We start from the raw sequence: 21,963 nt of genomic DNA on the forward strand, positions 1-21,963 counted from the left end.
GGGAATGGCCAAGTTGAGGCCTCTAATAAAACACTGCTGAAAATCCTACACCGCACAGTTCACAAGTCTGGGAAAGATTGACATTTGCAAATAAATATGGCACTTTGGGCCTATAGAACCTCTATTCGTACTCCTATAGGGGCTACACCCTTTTCTCTAGTCTATGGCTTTAAGGTTGTTCTCCCATTAGAAGTTGAGATCCCCTCCTTGCGAGTCTCCTTACATGGATTGATAATTGATGAGGACCATAGAGCTATGTGAGTATAGGAATTAGAGACTCTTGATGAACATCATAAGGCTACTCTTGATCACATAAGGGCTTATCATAAGTGCATGTCTACTCAGTATAACAAGAAAGTTCACCCTCGTGAGTTTCAAGTAGGTGAACTCATGCTTAGAGAGAATCCAAAAAATTACCAACATCAAGAGTAGAAAGGGAAATTTGAACCTAACTAGTTGGGTCCTTACATTATCACAGTAGCATTCGGGTTTGGTGCTTATCAGTTGTCTACTCTTGAAGGGGAAGAGCTTGCAAAACCTATCAACATCCTACACTTAAAAAAGTTCTATGCTTAGAGGCTTTCTGCCCAACTATCTTGTATATATATATGATGCTGAAAAAAAAAATCCTAAAAATCAAAAAATGTCCTAAAAAAAATGATCATCTTAGTGAAAACCTAGCAATAGGCACTTTGATGTATCACCAAAAAAATTGAAAAATACAAAAATAAAAAAAAATTGAAAAAAGTCCTAAAGAAAAAAAAAAAAAAAACTTGTCAAGTGGTGAAAACCTAGAAATAGGCACTACTTGAAACCCTTGCACCTATGTCTATCAGTCTCAATCACCTACTTCACTACACATTTCCTAGCTTGGAATTATTTCTTGTCCTTGTCTTGGGGGCATAGCTACTTAGCCTATTGAGGTATTCTTGTGCATTAGGGTTTCTTTGACAACTCACAAAATAGTGTTTCTCAACACTTCCCCCACCTTGACATCAAGTGCTTTTCAACACTTTTCAGATAGTTTACCTACGGTCTCTGATGTCTTGATATTTCACACTATCAGAATCAAGTCTTGAAGAAATGGCCAAGTGACTTACACACACGCACTTTAACACTTAAACGACTGAGCTATGCTGATCTTTATCTACTTTGTGTGCTATCTATCATGATTTCTTTGCCACGTGTTCCTTCCCTAATAGTCTTTCGAGGATGTCATTGACTAGAAGACTTGGGGCATTGGACATATTTTCTTGATTTCTTCTTGTGGGTATACTTTTTTTGTCTATAGTGTTGTAAGAATTTATGCTTGTCCTATTCAACATTTTGACTTACAAATGTATCATCCTTGACTATTTTGCAAGACTGCACTTAGGGTTTATCCTGGCACTTATGCCTTGATACAGGTGTAATCTTGCTAAATTAAACTTAGGGAATTTAATTGCATAGTTGTCTTGACTTACATGTCTCTGATGCTTAGATTGGATTTCCACATCCCTATCTAATATCAATCATATTCATACCCTCATAGTTATACTAGTGATGGTCGTATGGTCTCATGATGTCCCTAATAAATGCTCAATGATGAAATTAAGAGTTCAAATGTTATGTGTTTCTTGCTGGTAAACCACTTTGCATATTAGCTTACATTTTGGGTTCATGTCATTTTTAATCTAGTTACGCATTCCTACACATGGGAAGAGCTCTCTCTTCATCTTTTTTTCTTTGCAGACATATTTTCTAGTTGCTTTCATCTTTCGCTTCTTCATGTATTTTCACCTCCTTAATCTTTTGCTACATTTCTTTGCTATCCTGTCATCACAAGGGGTTAATCCAAAAACATCACATATGATCTATCCCAATGTCACATATTTTCACAAAAACATTTAAGTCTTTACCATCCATATGAGAGATCAAAATCAATACACATGAGCATATACACATACATGAGCTGAAAACAACAACTAAAACACCACATGAAAGCTGAAACATACATTTTGAGACAAGTACACAAGAATATCGATAAATCCAGTATCTCATATATATATCAAATGTGTCATGGTACATATACAAATATGGGATCCAAAATCAAGATATATGTCTCAAAAATATATGAGGTACAATCAAAACATAGCTATCGCTCGACATCATGTCTGACTGCCACCCTCCATAGCTGGTGCTAGCCTTGGTGGGGGGAGCATGTCTCCTATATGGTGGATGCACTGTGCCCTCTGATCTACTCGCTCACTCTGAATAGTCAGGGAGACCCTGTCCTGGTGGTACCACACCCCTATAGGTGGCATAATAGAATGCAACTCATGCACCATGATGCACTTCCTCTTGCCTCAAGGTATCCCACTCTCGGTGCAACTCATCTGATCGTGCCCACTCATCCATCAACTGCTGATCCCATACTGCGATAGTCACCTGAGCTACCTGAAACTTTTCCTCCAAGGCACAAATCCTCGCACCCTGATCCTCTCCTCCTGCTAGCTACTCTGCAGGTGCCTCTACCCTCACCGCTTGTCATTGCCTCAGGGGCACCTCCTCCTCCTCACCATCATCATCATTAGACTCTGACTCCTCCTCCTCCTCCTCCTATACCATTTGCACTCGTGTCCTCCTCTGCCTTGCTTGGGAGCTCTCCCCCTCCATTTGCCTATTGCCTCTCCCCCTCCCTCTCCCTCTGCCTCCTCCTCCCCATTTCCTTCTCCTCCCTTGCCACCTCTGCATCCCACTTTTTTAGGTGTTGCATCAAGATCTGTGAACCAAGGGATCAGGTGTCTCTACATCTCATAAAGATACAAGATCTGCCCTTACATCTGCCACATTTGGGCAGTAATCCTAGGAAGTCACCACTAGCACCACTGTATCCCAAACTACTGTATGACAGTCCAACATTGGTAGCCATCCCAATCCCTCATTTGTGCGTATTTGAGCATAGGTGGTGGTCTCCACCGATATCACCTGCCACTCTGCAAACTACCACCATATGCGACTAATCACAAATCACTCAACAATGTCTATACTCTGACCCACCAGTGGTCTGCTATATCTAATATAGTCAAGCTCCTATGAGTCTGACCATCTACCACACTCTCAGTATGGCCGTCATGTGAATGCAGTCAACTTATCAAACATGCATCGATAGTAGGTCACATCTCCACTATGTCTTTATGGGATGAACCCTCTAACCCAAAAATGTAAGGCTAGTTGTGCTCTCGTGGCTGCACCCGTGGTCGAATCACAGCAATGTGCTCCCAAGCCCAGATCTGTGCTAACACTGCTCTGCATGCCCATGACCCACCCTCATGGTATACTATCTCATGGAGCTCATGGTACATCTCTGCCAATATGGTAGGCCCCCATGCCATCCTATGTGGTCAGGAGATCAGATCATACACTAGTCGACCCCATCCTAGTGGGAAGCCCTTATGGCCTCAATCTATCACCAAGGCCTAGGCTACCAAAGAGCATAACAAGCTAGGCAAAGGATAATCATATCCATACTCGGTCATCAATCTCTCCCAACTCAAGTGACAGTCTAGAATGGTCACATCCTAGAATAGCTCCTGCACTCGCACTTGCCCCTCTATCAAGGTCGTATCATAGTACACCTTTGCCACCATCAAACTTGACATCAGTACACCTGGCATCCAACATCAAAATTGCTAAATCAACAAGCTACTAATCAAGAAACTTACTAGCTTTCCATGGCATGGCACTCGTAGAATGCGATATACATCCTCCAAGGTAATAGAGGCCTCACCAGTCAGTAAGTGAAAGGTGTTATGCTCACTATGCCACCTCTCTGCCAATGCACTCAACAAACTGTGGTTTGCTCGAATATGGGGCATCTGTACAACCCACTGCAAGCCCATAGTTGCTAGAGCAGTCTGCTCATCATCGCTCAAATGCTCCACAATGTGCAAAACCACCACCCTAGGAGCTCTGATTTGTAATGCCAAGAATACCTCCTATCTAGGTAAAACATGCAACCATCAGTAATAGTCACATGACGAAAAAAGTATTAAGAAAAGCATCAAAACCATCAATATGACACTTTTTACATGCAGCGTGTGACACAATTTTTTGCAACAGTGTTGCGCGACACTTTTCTTGAAGTTGTGCAACATAATTATGTCGTGCGATATTTTGCACCATTCCGTGCAACATTTGGGTATAGCTGCAGCGACAATTTTTGCTAGGCAATGCGATACTTTTTTTGAAAAAAAGTATCGCGCGAGAGTATTTCAATGCCCATGTGATACTTTAAAAGTATTGCACAATTTTTTTCCAAAAACCCTTAAAACATGTGAAAAAGATCACAAAAAGCTCAAAAAAGTGACAAAAAGGTAATTACTTATCGGCGCCCCATATCGCTCTGGCCGGTTGTGCAACCGGCTGCGCTCGAAATGGTGTCGATGAAGAGGAATGTTCGCCTGAGCCATGATGCTATGTGGACCACTCATAAAATCTCTCAAATCACAAAAAGACAAATGAATAGTGAAAATGACACTTGGACCCCTTTTATAGCCTCCAACCTCATTTTGACCTAATTTTCAAACTCCTCAGAATTGTGCAAAAATTGCACCCCTAGCTAATTTTGACATCCTAGATCTATTTTCGAGATTGAAATCAAAATTTGACTTCATCTTGATGGTCAAAATTGCATTTTAAAATTTTGCCTTCTTCTGAGCAGTTAGCTAACTTTTTGAGGTCTAATCTCCAAATCATCACTTGGGCATCTTCATTTCTTCATGTCTTCATCATTTCCATAATTCATATCTACTTAAATTCAACCTTTTCATGTCTAAAATCATCTTTCTACTAGATTTGACCTAATTTTACACTGTGTCCTTCATGGTCAACTCTAGTCAAATTGGGGCATTTTATCACTTTCTTAGAGTCATTCTTGGGCTGTAATCATTTATTTGTCATATCGAACATTGCTATATCTCAATTTTCTCATGTCTAGCTAGTTTCTACATCCTCTTACCTCATTTCAATTTTGATCCCGAGGGGGCAGAAATACTCTATTGCTGATTGTTATAGATATCTATTTCTTAGGAGCATTTGTTTGACCTTATCACTTGCTCTTGATCTATTCGATTTGCTAGGTGTTAGAATTCTTTTCAGATCCTAACATCATCTTCCTAGTGTTTAGTACTACCACTATTAGGCTATGCATTTAAGACTTGCTATCTATTTTTGCATTTCATTCTTTGGAATCAGACATCTATATCTACCATTGCCTACTTGGCTTTGATTTTCTTTGACATAATGTGTTCCCAAATAGATCATGCATTAGTCAAAGAGGGGCAAATGTAATCACCTAAAAATGGTCATCTAGACTATTAGGCCCCTTCTCAGCATTTTGGCTAATTTAATTTAATCACTTACCTAGGCCAAATTGCTAATAATCAATTAATTTGACTATAACCTATAGTTTGACTATGCTATCCCAAGTTCATTATTTGATTAAAAGAACATGTCCCCTTTTAATTAAATAAATGACTCCATTCTTCTAACCCACTTAAAGTGCACAAATAAAATCATTTTTCTATTTTTAAAAGAAAAGGCTTGTGAGACTTTTGTCTTATGTGACAAGTCAACTTATATTCTCTTGGTTGACTTGTGTGTGCACATGGATCACTCCTCTTTTTGAATTCCACCGTTGATCATCCACCATCTTCATCTTGATCTCTACCGTCTGTACAACTTTAAAAGGGAGAGAGCTTTCCCCCTCAAAGGATCCATCCCTCATTTGAATATTGTTATGCTACAGGTTTTCTAACAAGTTTCTTTGGAGCTTTGTGGAGAACTTCTCATTTCTTGTCTTATTCTCTCATTACCATTGCACACTAGTTTAGATTCATACTTACATGCTAGTTTAGTTATTTTCTTGCAATAATATATCTCACATAGTTTAAATAATGGTATTGTAACACTCTCATTCATATTCTAGCATAGTTGCATCTTGCATCTCCATTCTAGTTTAGTCTTCCATCTTGCATTACATACTTGAGGGATTCCTTGAGATATTTGCACTCTTGCTCTTATCTCAAAGAACCTCTTGTTGCATGGTTTACTAGCAAGAAGCATGTTTCTAAGGCTTAGCTGAGAGCCTTAATGCTTGAATACTAGCCTCTTGCACTCCATGGATAGGGAGCTCTAAGTCGACATCCAAACATTACAACTCATGGAATCATTGGGATAGAATGGTTTAGAGTGGGACACTTTCGAGTGTACAAGTGCTAGGTCATTTCATCTCATCTAAGGGCATCTAAGTAGATCCAAAAAAGATTAAAGTCATTAGTACCTTGCCTACAACAAAGAAGTAGAAAGATGTATGAAGTTTTTTGGTACATGCTAGATATTATAGAAGATTCATTAAAAACTTTAGGAAACTTGTAGCACCCCTCTACAACTTGCTAAAAAAGGATTATGAATTTTCTTGGGACTCTAATTGTGCTACATCTTTCTTACATCTTAAGGACATTCTTACCATGTTATATGAGGACCCAATTGGGGATTTCCTTTCACATTCATACAAATGCCTCAAACTATCCTATAGGTGTCATGTTAGGACAAAATGTAGATTTAGTTGAATATGCCATTTATTTCATCAATAAGAATTTGTAAGGTGCATAGTTCAACTACAAAGTCACTAAAAAGGAATTACTTGTAGTTATCTATGCCCTCAATAAATTTAGGCACTATATTACTATCTATGAAATATTTTTCCACACTAACAATTCTGCTATAAAATATTTGGTGAACAAGCCTACAATATCAGGAAGATTAGCTTGCTGGTTGTTACTCATGCAAGAATTCGATATCACCATAGTAGATAAACCTAGCAAGGCCAATGTGGTAGTTGAATTTCAATCTTAGTTTTATGTCCCTAATGATCTTGTAGCCATTGATAATAGTTTTCCAAATGAACACCTTTTTTTATTGTTAGCATAGAATCCATGGTATGCAAATATTGCTAACTACCTCACCATAGGTAAAATGCCAGTTCACTTCTCTTCCAAAGAAAGAAAGTTACTAGTAGAGAAGAGATTTAACTATTCATGGATTATTGGATTTATGTTATATACTAGACCTGATCAAGTCATGTGTTGGTGCCTAAGAGAGGATGAAACATATGATGGCTTAAGGGCATGCCATGATGAGCCTTGTGGAGGTCACTCTGCATCTAAAAGAAATGCTTTCAAAATCTTGACAACTGGGTATTATTGGCCAAATTTGCACAAGGATGTAGCTAGATATACAATGAAATGTGACAAGTGTCAATGAATGGGAAGGCCCACTAAATCAAATGAAATGCCCCTGCAACCTCAAGTAGTTTTTGTACCCTTTGACAAATGGGGGCTTGACTTTGTAGGACCTATTGAACCTTCTTCACAAGGAAAATCCTACATTCTATTTTGCACTGATTATGTAACAAAATGGGTAGAGGTTAAACACATCAAATGCCTGAGGGAGACCAACATGGCCAAGTTCTTGTATGAATCCATATTTGCATAGTTTGGAGTCCCTAGGGATTTGACATCTAATCAAGGGGCCCAACTTACATCACATTTGATAACTACTCTTATGCAAGAGTATACCATCTGGCATAGTAAATCATCACCTTATCATCCATAGGATAATGGTCAAGTAGAAGTTACTAATAGGGAGTTGGAATCCATCCTTACTAAGGGAATAGCACTTCATAGGAAGGATTGGGCCACAAGCCTTCCTAAAGCTCTCTGGGCTTATAGAACTACTTGGAAATCCAGAACTAGCTTTACTCCTTTTGAGCTCATATATGATAGGTCATTTGTATTGCCTATGGAGTTTGAATATAAAATGTTGAGGACTACCTTGGAGCTTGGTATGGAACTTACTATTGCACAATAGGACCAAATCCTAAGTTTAAATGATCTTGATGAATGGAGGAAATTTGTATTGAACTCATTCAACATTAGAGAAAATAGTGGCATGATAGGTTTATCAATGGGAAAAAATTTGTTGTACGAGATTGGGCACTCCTTTATGACTCCAAATACCAACATAATTCAAGAAATTTTTAAACATGCTAGTTAGGACCATATGAAATTATTGATGTATTTCCAAATTGTGCAGTTCATTTATCTACCATTGATCCTATCTAACTCAAGTTTCTTGTCAATGGGCATCACCTCAAGCTTTACTATAAACTAGTTAGTCATGAGGAGTTCCTACAATAGTTCCAACACTATGAGGATATCCTTGTTCCTATAGCCAAAGAGTCAATGTCTCCTATCCTGAATCTTGCTACTTCTTGATTCCATTCAAGGCATTCATAATAAACACTTTCTTCTTGAAAGTACATTCTTCACCATCCACTCCACTTCACCTTCTCTCTTTCCTATCTTATCATTCCATCCCATCACTTTGTCACTCTAATGATCTTTTCCAAAACATCTTTCCTACAACAGTTTCTAGGTACATTCTACATAACTTTGCATGCATTTTATTTTATTCATGTTGTGTTAGGAATTGGTATTGTTTATAATTATTTACTCTTGCATATCATGGCCTAGTGGTACCCAAGCCTTTTCATATTTTGAGGGAGGGAAATATTTAAATAATTTTTTTAAATAAATTTCAAATCGCATGTAACTCTAAAAGTTAATTGACATGACTAGAAGTAATTGAATGCTTAATGTCACATGTTGATGACTTGTCCTTCTTTGATTGCATCATTTTGGAATTAAAGACATTAAAAGAACTTACCTAACTTTTAGTGATAATTTGCAACATGTTTGGGTAATGAACATGTACATGAGCAAAAATCATGAAATGTGATGCAAGAAGGATATTATGAGATATTGTGCATTAAATTTTCTAAGTACATGCTATTTTTTTGAGATAACCAATACCATAATATTGAAAACTTTGATGCACCAAGCTCTGAAACATCATGATTGTGCCAAAAAAATTTTGAAGCCAACAATGGATGGAGGAATCCAAGGTGTTGGATGAAAGGAAAGAACATCTACTAGTTTCTATAAGGTTGTTCCCAAAACTGAAAATGTTCCTAAAGCTTCTCCCTCTAGTTCTAGACCAACTAAGAAGAGGATTTACAAAGCTAAAGCCTCCATTTCTAGTAAAAAGAGAAGCAAACATAGAGAAGCTACTAGTTCCCCTAAGAACCCATTGTCTAATAAGACTAGGTCTAGTATTATGGAAGGAAAAGATAAAGCTTTGGAACTTGAGGCAGAAAGGTTAGAACAACAACTAGATGATGAGAGTAGCATTAATGAAGCCCTGTATTCAAAAGAGGAGGAAGATTTAGAAAAACCTCATGAAGCACCTATAGTGGAAATACTTGTAAACAAGAGGAAATGAAAGAATCCTCCATGCTTGTCAACACCACTCATGAGGAAATGGGCAAGGCTTTCTGAAGGTAGGGTTCTTGAAACCTTTGTTCTAATAGTTACCCTTGAGTTTTCTAAATGTGAAAAGGAGTCCTCTCTAAGAGAAAAATTGCAGCAAAACACAACCAGTGAGAATGAGTAAAAATCTTAGAATCTACAACTAAAAGTTGACTATAGTGTTGAATATGTGCTTATTGATAGTGATAAGGAGTCTAGTGAGCTTGAATTTTCTAAAGAGTTTGAGGGAAGCCCTGATATGTATGACATTGGTGAAAATTCTACAAAGTTTCCTTCAGAAGACTACCCAAAGATCAGATAATAAGTTGTTAAGGAAGTAATGAAAAAACTCAACCAAGATGGATTGGACACATTAGCTGCAATAGCTATTGAATCTAATAAAGGAAGAAATGTGGTGACAACAATTGCCATAAAAGTAGGAAAATTCTCCACCATAGAGTGTTAACAAAATTCCCCATTTGGCATCTAAATGGATAGACATCTTTAATCAAGAACCATAGCCACCACCCAATTTTTCCACTCCTTTGTTTGTAGAACTAATTTCTTTCAACAATTGTTATGGGAAAGAGCTCAATGGAAGCTAGAACAAGAAAGACTGAAACATGTTACTAATGAATAGAGCTATCAGTTGAAATAGAGCTCATATCAGAATGAAGTTTTGAAAAGAATAATTAAATAGATCATAGGATTAATTCTTGAATTAATGGAATGTAGGTCATCATCCCAATGTATGCCTTGTTTCTCAAAGAGTAGCTTGAAAATTTCAAATTGATTAGAGTTCTCAAAGGTTTTAACCCCTCCATCTCTACTCCACATGAGTATTATGATGCATTCCAATATGTTCCCATGTCTTTGAAAAATTTACTATTTGAATTTTACCTCCATAATTTGGTAGTACCTAATGACACAGAGTGCAACTCATTCCTATATGTATGGGATATGCAGTTGAGGGAAGTGATATCATGGTTACAAAATAAATAAATAGAGAACATCAACTGTAATGTATAGGGAGAGTGAAATGACAACACCACTACTCATGAGACCATAAGTTCAACATTCTAGATAGACATATCTAGATTGGATTTCTATTTTGGGCAATCCTGCAGGATCTAGTAAGGTGTGATTAGTCAGACAATGAACCTTTAGAGACTGGGAACAACAGTTGTCTCAAGATGTTGAGACAATAATTTTTTCCTCAAGGCAATGATAGACAAGGATATCACATGACCTAAAAATAAGAGAACCCTACACTCCTCAAAACTTGACTCTTTCTACAATTAGGATTCCATGGTATATTGACTTGGAGAAAAATTAGTGCAAACATTGGCTTCCAGTAAGGTATCAACCCCCCATACTCCTCTAGCCATTGCTAGCAGTAAATGATAATCTAGAAGACCATGATATGATAGCTGAAGTGTGGCACTGGAAAAGGCTCAAGGAAAATTATGGGTACTTTGACTATGTGAGGAATGAGCTAGGGGAAAGGACACCTAGTGATTAATGAGTTCGAGCCTAAATCAGGAACTTCATGATTTTTGGGGACCAAAAATAGCTCAGTTGGAGGGAATGATGGGCCTCTAAAAGGCCATTATTTTGAGTTCCTTGTATCTTGTTTTAAGATAGTTATCTTGCAAAAATAGTTATGACTCTATGGTTTTAAGTAAATGAACTTATGTTTTCATGACAATGTTATCTGTATACTAAGGCACAAAGTAGTAGTATGGATAAGTTCACAAATGACTATATTTACGTGAATCTATGGACTTTTGTAGTATAATGAAGGAATGTTACATGTTGATAAATGTTTCCTCATCCATACTATGTTTGGGTAGATTCCTTCCTATAGCCATAGGATTTGCAAAGAGTGATAGTTTGAACATTATACCTTTTTCTAACATTGATGATGAAATGAATATATGTATGTGGAAGTTATATGCATTTAATATTTTGTAGATACTTGCCACACATGCTCAAAGTTAGCACTTCAGCACTAAGTCAAAGCCAACCAGATTACTAAATCACCGCAATGAATAGATTATTGTGTGATTTTTGTTATGGCAGCACACAAATATAGCTCCTTCAACCTCCTATATTCTTGGAGGAGTTAATCATGGTTAATGAGATTTCTATTGTAAACTTTATGAATTTGTAATTAATCCTCATTGATGGAGTGTTCATAGAGTTAGGAATTTGTTATAGTTTCCCTTTTAAATAATGCCCACTATAGCTTTGGAACAAGTTTTTTGAGGGAGAAAGATATAATAGATTAATTTTCATAACAATGGCAAGTGATCTTGTCTTTAATCAAATGTAATCCCTTACCATGAATGAATAGATTATAAAGTTCAAGTTTACATCTTCTGTCTTGTGTGAGGCCTCACCCTGACCCATCGTAGCATAGTTGATACATTACTATTTTGATACTCATGACTCGATATGTCAAGACATTACTTGATGCACTGAACATTATTATGCTATTTTGTGATGTGTGATTCTTTACTTTTAGATATTTGATTTTTTCATTTAATGCTTTATGAACATGTATGATGATGAAGTAAATGAATGCAGAACTAACACTTTGATAATGAAATTTTGATGGTCAAAAATATGAGTAGAATCAAATAAACAATTGATTATTAGAAAGATGGATGTTCTAAATTTACATGATTTTCCTAATATGTAATTTACATATATGCATGTGATTTCTTGAACTATTGATGTGTGCAATTAGTGTGCAGGATATTTAATCAAGAAATCTAATAGAAAGATGGAATTGTACCCCTTGCCAATTTGTGCAATTTTACATGGTCTTTCCTTGAAGGTTGTTATATAGTCTTAAAAGTCTCCTAGTTTTTGTTTGGGTTTTATTAAGTCTTTAAGGCCTAAAAACATTAAATTTAAGTATATTAGGGGTAAGGGTATGGGTTGGGAGTACTTTCCACCCCCTTAGCCTCTTAGGTTGACTTTTAGGGTCACTCAAAAACCCTACTTTTGGTTGATTGCGAAAATTGATTTGTCTCTTTCATGAGTTGGTGACTCAAACTCCACCTTGGGGTTATCTAAAGTCTAGTTGAGTTAGGATCATATTTAGAGGCATTTTGGGGAAGTTTGGTTGGGGTTACCCAATCTCTAGTTTTTAGAGAGAGGTGGAAGATTGAAGGAAAGGAAGGATAAGCTCTTCTCAACTTGTCATTTTACCATAACTTTTTGGTGAAGGTAGGGTTCTTCACTCTTTTGATCATGTTTTTTCTTATTGTTCATGCTTGATTCATGCATAAGGCATTGTGATGATCTTTGTATTGCTTGTATATGTGTTGAGGGTGTTTTGGGAGGAATCTTAACTTGTTCTTAGATGTCATTCTAATGCTTTTCTTTGAAATTTTGAGGGGATTTCATGGGGATTGTTTTGGCATTACTCACCCTTGGATAGGGAAGAAGTGGCCAAGTATGGGGGAAGGGCCTTAGTTGGACCTCAATAATGTAGAGTCTCCTCTCATGGTGAGAAGAGGGAAAGATGGTAGGGTGTATGGGCCCCTACTTTTCAGCACATACCTTGTATGAAAATTTGAATTCTTGTAGAAGGGAAGGAATGAAAATCCTTGTTGCATTGGCCTCAAAAGGGCATTTGTAGAAGAAAAGAAGCTCTTGAATTTTAGCCCTGAAAGGGCTATGTTATGGTATGGTGATTGACATCTCCTATTGAGAAAATCCACCTCCCCCTTATTTTGGTTCAATGTTGAACCTATTGTGCAAAATCGGGTTGGGAATGCATGCTTGAATTGTTCATCATATTATGTTGTTTTACCTCCATGTTGGTTCTTGTCTCTCCCATGGTTCCCTTGATGCATTGAAGATATTGGAAAATAATCTCTTGTGAAGACCTAGAAGAGAATTCAATTGAAATTTATCATTATGTAAAAATTTATTTAAACTTTGATGTAATTGGTGAAGATGTCAGGTTTTGTTACTGGTTCTTTCTCGATGGAGCCTTAAACTAGGTTGATTAATAGAGAGAAAAGATTTTAAAAACCTCCTTGCATTGTATCTTATGTTAATTTAGTTCATGTATAGATGTGTGAAAAAATAGATTAATTGACGAGTTTATGTGAAATTAAGCAATCTTCAAGTTCCAATTATGTTAAGGAAAAGGAATTTTGTTATGTTGAAATTTCAATCCAATTTCATATGCATTAGGAGATACAATAAATCTCTCATTGTTGATAAGACAAATTGATCAATCATCTTGTTAATCAATGCAAATGGTAAATCCAAAATTGATTAAAAAATAATAATACACCTCTTGTTATAAAACAAGTTTGCAAAACAAAAGTTGACACTTAAAAAAAAATGGCTTGATAAAAAAAAAATGAACATTCCCAGGAGCATTTTGCTCTCTAGAAATTGTATGGGGAGACAATTTTAATTCCCCTTGCAACAAAGAAAATGCCTTGAAAAATTCTCAAAAAAGAAGAAGGGAGAAATTAAATTAATATTATATCCTTGCATACATATAAATAAATAAACTAATAAAGAAAATAAAATAATGCTTATACTGAATATCCAATTAAACATGTATCTCCACCAAGAAAACTTTATGCATTAAAAGCTTGCCCCTTTTTCCAAGTAAACTAAAAACATTTCGCACCACTCCATGTCAGAGAGTCTGGGTTATCACATGGATTTAGTTCTAGAGTTGGCAAGTCAAAATTTAAGATTGACAATAGAAAATTCGAAACATATCTTGAAGCCTACCTGGGATCACGTGCCTTGAATGACATGTCAGTTGGGAGAAGGAATTAAATTTAAATTAAGACAAGTTTTAGCTTTAAAGTCAAACATCATTAACTTATTACCCTCCCCCCCCCACTCCATGTCAAATTTTCCTTGAATTTGGTGTTGTACGTGGATCTTAGGAAGGTGGAGAAGAAATTTTGTTTAAATTGACAAAGCCTATACCATGGTAGGCTTAGGCAGCACTCTATGAATTTGGAACTGCGTGCCCCATTTTGGTGGTAACCTTGGGCAGCGCATGGTTGATGAGGGTATTAACCCACGTACCCACCATGTTTGCTGATGTACCCACCATGTTTGCTGACCACCCTTTTCTTTGGGGATATCATTGTCCACATGCCCTTGCTTGGCGCAAGCTAGAGGAAAGTGAGGGGTGGCGGGTAGTGTAGGGGGTGTTAGGGTAGTTAACATTTTGGTGTAGTTGTTAATTAATTAAAGGTTATCTTTAAGTTAGTTGTAAATTTAAGGTTAGTTTTATTTGATGTTAGTTAATTTTAGTTAGATTGTGGTTTGTGTTTTTCATTGTGTCAATGTGATTTAAATTTATATTATTTTTATTAATTAGAATATTTAGTTAACAACTTAGTAGTTTAGGTGTTTAAATGAATATTAATTAGTTTAGAACTAAGTAATGTTAGTAATTAGTTAGTATTTATTTAGTTTATATATATTGTTTTTTTTTAATATGTGCTATTCTTTTATATTAGTATTATGTAGTTAATTAGTTAAGGAAAGCTAGTATTAGTAAAGGATTGTTATTTGATTGTTAGAAATCTAATTAAGGTGTCTTAGCATTGAATAGTTTTCTTTTGATTTTAGTATAAGTAGAGTTATCCATTTCAATTAGATTTTTCTTTATATGTTAATATCATTATAATTTAATGTTAATGGGTGGAGATTATCATTTATTAAGGCAATTAGGAGGAATGTTGTTGTTTTTTTTGTCTATTTAACTAGTGTTCCAACATTATCACTTTTAGACTAATATGAAGAGAAAGGAATTGATGTAGATAAACGAAGAAATTGTTGATGATTTTATCTGGATGAGAGTCTCATAGTATTTCTTTGGAGATCTTTTATCCATCTTGTAATGTACCCTAGCCTTATTTGAACTTGTAAATATTTCGAACCTTAGTAAATTAAATTTATAAAATAAAAAAATTGTGTGTGGGTTGTCCTCTTACTTTTTGGGCATGACATCTTGATTTTCTTTTCTGTTGACTCATCCAAGGGAGCCCACTTGGTGAGTGAACTACTCTATTAGAATAGATTTTATTTCCTTGTTTATTTCTTCGCAAGGTAAAATTATGCTATTACTATAGCCATTGATAACAGAATCAGTGAATTATTTTTGTAGGATATGTGCATAAATAGATTTACCATTTAGAGCATTACTTTAAGCTCTAAATTAAGTTTTTATTTCAATTTCTAGCTTAAGTCTCCTTCAAAATTTAGTTATTTTAGTTGTAATAACTTAAAGAAAAATTAGAGCATATACTTTGCAGCCACCCTCTCAAGCTTACACTCCCAAGTTGACAAAATAAAATGAAGTCAGTATGTTGTTTTGCGAAAACACATGATTTTGTCTAATCATAGAGTCACTAAGAAAGGATGTCCAATCCTTTGTTACTAAGGTATTAAGCTAACTTGCCAACAATATTGACTGAGTTGTATAGTGATGACTAAGTGAGACAATTTAGTATTGACCAAGTTATCTATAGAAGACCGAGCAAAAGATCATAGTGATGACCAAGTGGTAGAAAAAGAACACTTTGTGAATGGGTCAATATTTTTAGTTGACATAGTCACAATATTGGAATAACCAAATGTGTTGATGATAAGGATTAATGAGCTATATTATTTATGGCAGTGAAAGTATTAGTTGATTAATCAAAGGCTGATATTTGAGAAGATGTTTCTAGAAGTGTTGAGAAGAGAAGAATAACAAGAAGGTGGACACATTCATTGAATATTTTCAATATGATCATAAACCCTAAGATCTATTAGTGTGATTAAGAGGTAAAGACCAAGACTACCTATTTAAGGAGGTATGCAATATGTTTTAGAGGGTTGTTGGATTGGAAATTTGTGAAGAAAAGTGATGGATCGACTTGTAAGGAGTTGTGTGAAATTTATCATGTGAAGGTTTACTCGAAGAGTTTCCAAGGAGATCTACGATGATGAGAATGATAGAGAGTCCAATCAATGAACTGAGTTGAGTCGAACAAAGATCTAAATTTGCAAAGTGAGTTGTATTTTATTAGATAAAACTTTCACTATTACTTTATAACCATTGTGGTAGTTGCATAATCCTTTTGATAAGGTTGACCTAATAATTATTTGTGAATTCTTTAATCAATGTGACATTATAATGAAATTTTCTTAAATCCTCTAACAAGGCCATCCCTAATAGGGTGATTAAATCCTTTAATAGGGTCCCACCTAAAAATCTATTTTGTAACCTTTAGCGAGGTTGGCTCCTAACATAGCTCACTTCAAAAGAGCGAAAAAGTGGTAGTATGTTAATGATGGTTTTCCCCAATTGAGTCTTTGCATTTACTCTTGGTATCAAATATTGTGTGGATATTTTTTATGTGTTTATACTACTTATTTTTTTAAGTTTAATTTTATTTTTTACTATGATAAGTTTCTACAATTTGGCATGTATAGAACATAAAGCTATATTGGAATGAATAAGTTGGATTATAGTAAATAGTTTTAATCAGTGCATTATTGGGTTAAATTTATTTAAGTTTTAATTATTTTATTTATACATTTGGACCTAGGGATAACTAATTCACCCCACCCTCCCCCCACCTCTTAGTTATTTCAAAAATTCTAATAATTGGTATCAGAGCTTGTGGTGCTTGTGTGAATTTTGAAGTAATTAAAGATAAAGATCAAGATGTCTAAGAGAGATACCCAAGCTAAGCAAGGATATTTTTTTTACATGGAAAAGGCTAATGAATTTTCATCTATCAGGTATTGGAGAATTTTCACTTTACTATCTTGAAAATGATTATATTGAATTTCTCAAGCCAATGACTGCTAAGAAGATGAAAGAGAAGATAGAGCATAACCAAATGTTGATTGATCTTGCATCATCTCTAAGCTATTCTAAATTTGATGAAGATAAAGACTATATGAATGAAAATAAACTATGGGACAATCTAACACTAATTCATGGAGGAGATACAAATGTGATGATATCTAAGCCATAAAGTCTAAGAGGAAAGTTTGATGCCATGAGAATGAATGATGGTGAGATCATAACACAATATATTGCATGAATTAAAGAAGTTGTGAGTGCTATCAAGAGTTTTGGAGGAGAAATATTTGAGGAGATAGTGATTAGAAAGGTACTGAGAACTTTACTTCCTATTTATTCATTTGAGTGTTTGTAATACGAGAATTGCATGCACACCTGGTAATAATTTCACATTCGATACTTAAGTTACTAGACTTGCAAATTTTGAGTTCAAAATTTTTGATAATGATTCCCTTACTAATGTTGAAATTTCTTTCAAAGAAATACTAACTCTTGATGGTTCTAGAAAGAAGAATAAAAGCATACATGTGAATATTGATAGTAACTCAGATAAAGAACTTGATGAACTTGAGGTGTTACGAGCTAAGAGGCTACCTAAAGGAAAATGTAAATACAAATGTAAACTTCCTATTATTTGTTTCATGTGAAATAAAGTTGGTTATATTGTTGTGAGTCTTGATAGAGAAGGTAAGGATGAGAGGAAGGACATCAGATATTAAGACAAGAGAGATAATAGAGATGAAAGAAATAACAAAGACTAAAAAGGAAAATGTAAGAAACCTTGTTGCATTTCTAAAGAAAGTTCTAGTACTAATGAAAATAATGAAGATGTTGTGTATGTTGCTATGAAAGAGATTATGGTGAAGATGAAAAATGTGAAAATAATTCTCTAATATCACATATAATAAAAAAATGGTAGATGTATAATTGATAGTAGATGTTCACATCATATGACTAGTGATATAAGTAAGTTTGAAAGGTCAATTCACTACAATGGTAATAGAATTAAATTTGTAAATGACATACCATGTTATGTGAAAGGTAAAGGATCAATTATTGTGAATGATAAGATCAGATTTGATAATGCCTATTGGGTTAATGGTCTGAAATATAACTTGTTGAGTGTGGTATAATTGATCAGTTTTGGCTATAGGGTTAGATTTATGAACAAGAAGAAAAAGATCTATGATGCTACTCATGAACTAATTGGAAGTGTAGATAAAACAAGAGGTAATTTATTATATCTTGAACTATCTGAAGATACATGCTTATTTGCACAATATGAAAATGTTTAGCTATGGCATAAAAGGTTGTGTCATGTGAACTTTGTCAATTTGATTAAGATCAGCATAAAAAGAAAAGCAAGAGGATTGCAAAGATTAAGTAAATTGGATAAGGTGACATGCAAATAATATAAATTGGAAAAAATGATGTCTAGTTTCAAGAGAGAGAAAGTTTCTTTTGATGATATTTTGGAATTAGTTCATACTGATATATGTGGTCCTATTGGAGGGAAAAGTTATTGTGGAGATAAGTACTTTATCTTATTTACTAATGACTTCTCTAGAATGATGAGTGTAATGTTTATTAAAGAAAAATATGATGTTTTTCAAATGTTTAAGTGGTATTTGGCTAGAGTGGATAAGGAAATAGGTAAGAGCTTGAAGTGCTTGAGATTGGATAGAGGTGGAGAGTTCATATCTGAAGAGTTTAACATGTTTTGTAGTGATAGAGGAATCAAAAGGCATATGTTTGCACCTAGAACTCCACCATAGAATGGTATATATGAAAGAAGGAATAGATCCATAATGGATTGTATAAGAATATTGATGATGGAGAAGAATGTTTCACCTATGTATTGGAGAAAGGTTTTTAGAATTGTAGTACACACACTAAACCAAGTACAAGTCAAGAAAGGTACAAACAAAACACCTTTTGAGTTATGGTATGGACATGCACCTAATGTAAATTATTTAAAAGTTTTTGGAAGAAAATGTTATATTCTAAAAGATTCAAGGAATGTGTTGGTGTAAATAAGTATTTACTATTTACACTTTACTTAAGTTTACTTAGGTTAATGCATTATTTTATTATTTTGCATTATTTTATTATTTATTTGGGTGAGACACTTAGGAGTTTGTGTACTCTCATGAGTTGTCATGTTGACAACATAGTTATTCGCACTCCCTTTTTAGTACTTGTTGTCTACACCATTGTAGGATTATACTCTCATCATTGCACTTACTTCCGTGCTTGATGGAGGATAACCCATATCTAGTGGATATGTGCCTAGTTGTATGACTTATCATGTTGCTAACTTCTATGCATTCTAGAAGCTCTCTAGAGGCCTTTATATATAGGCACTACTATTGTACTTTTATATGGCATATTGAATGAATATATCTTCATTATGATCATACTCTCTCTTTGGTCTACTATTGTAATTGTGTTTGAGTTCCTTGGTCTTGGATGAATTCTTCCATAAGGTAAATTCTTACATCGTATCAGAGCTTGAGGAGATTCTCTACACATAGCCATTCAAGACCATTCAAGCTTTAGCACCTCGACTCGAATCTAAAGAATTTGTAGAAATTGGGAGCATCTAGAGCCAAATTTGACCTCGCCATTACATCCAAAATGTTGATTCAGTGAAGATCAACTACAACTTTTGCTTATGCTAGGCTAAATTTGATCATGAGGCAAAAAAAATTGCAAACTGGCACCCGAAGGCACCGATTTGCAAACCGAGTATGATCTAATTCGATCTGCAAATTTTTTTCCAAATCTAAATTTAATATTAATTCTCTAAATAATTTTAAATTTTATTTTCGAGAAATTTTCAAGATTATTTTGCCCAATCAGAGAAAAAAATTTTGTAGGCTTGGGTAGTCACACCCCAGCTCTGCAATTTTGAAGGAATATTCTTTATTTAGTAGGGAATTTATTTAATTAGTGAGTTGTACCAAGGAAATCTAGCGGCAAACATATCTGATGGGTCACCTAACATAATTGACAGTGCAACCAATTATCGGCAGTTGGATTCTTTATCTCAACTACCACAACCCTTTCCATTTAACTGCTATCACAATCCTCCACCCCACGAATGTGGGATAAAAAGAAAAGAATTTTGGCAATCACATTTAAATAATTGGTGGCCTTTTTTTAGAAACTGGCGATCACAAAAATCTTGGTGAGTGAAAACACTTCTCTGATAAGCACAAAATAAAATTCAGTGTCCGTATTAATTTTTTGGCAATCACTATTTAAAAAATCCTACCTTGTAGATAGTTCTTCCAACGTATATAGTCTCACCACCCCAACACCGAAATCCTTAATCTTCAGTGTTGCCTACATAGTGCCATGTAGACAGAAAAGTACCTATACATGTGGCACCATCTACTTGTGTCCCAGTACAATCACCACCCAGCTCAACGTGCTACATGGCACAATTTAATCTACCCACCCATCAAATCCACAACATCCACCACTGTGTAAACTTCCCAGTCAGCGTATAGTGCTAGTATAATGAGCACCTATGTGTAGCCCAGTCAACATTCCATACATTGCCACATCAGCTAGATGCATTAGATATTTTTGTATAGTCTGTGTATTGACATCACCATTTGTACTACTAACATCAGTGTTGACATCATCACAAGGCTTGAAGTTGCTGACATCATTATTTTACATGCTCAAATTTGATGGTCATTCCAAGGAAAATTAGTACTATTTCAATAGCCTTATGACCATCAAATTTAACCCCATCATTTGCTGATGTAACCCCTCTCTAGATTGATTTTTGATTTTATAGTCCAACTTTGGGAGGTCATATCTCAGTCATCTAGACTCCAAATTAGGTGCAATTTTTTTTGAAATTGGGTAGAATTTCCAAAAAAATTTAGTGGTGCAACTCTTTTCTAGTTTTAGTGCGTGCATTTGTCAGAAATTGCATCTTTTGGTGACTGTACCTATTCAATCCTACATTTTTAAAATTCAAACACTCCCTATGGGAACATCTAGACTCAAAAATAGGTTCTATTTTTTTTAAAGTATGTTATTTTTCATCTACTTTCTAGATCTACAACCAGATTGTATGGTTGTATGGATAAACATGTCACTTTCAAAAATAGGACATTTCATTGCTTTATATTGCTCCAAAATGGTTGTACATTGTAATGCCCCACCTAGACATCCTTGGAAAAAGGATTCAATTCAAGCCAGGATTTTTTTTAACAAGTATGAACACAAATGACAACATTATATAGGGATCACAAAGATTGCAACGGAAGACTTCATCACAATCCCAGCAACCAATGAATCTTTAAATGCCACTACCAAATTGACACATGCAAATAGAGGCCAACAATGAGCATACACATGATGAGGGCTCAAAGAAACAACCACTCATCAAAAAACCAAGAAGTTGGGGTAGAATACAAAATCCTAAAATTTGGCTAAGTCTGAAATCCTGAAGCCCTAAAATTTGGCTAAGTCTGAATTTCTGAAGCCCTAAAATTTCTTGGAGTCTTTATCTTATCTCAGAGAGGTCTAAAACCTATCTCAAATGATTTTTTGCATATATTAACATATATCTTAAGTATAAGGAATTAAATATATGTCAAAAATGATATATTTTAAACCCATAAAAAGACTATTTTGAACTGGAAAGGTGTAAAATCCAATAAGGTGTCC

This window comes from Cupressus sempervirens, chromosome 4 (genome assembly GCF_028749045.1).
Source record: "Cupressus sempervirens isolate cs-2001-9-10 chromosome 4, ASM2874904v1, whole genome shotgun sequence".
Classification (NCBI taxonomy): domain Eukaryota; kingdom Viridiplantae; phylum Streptophyta; class Pinopsida; order Cupressales; family Cupressaceae; genus Cupressus; species Cupressus sempervirens.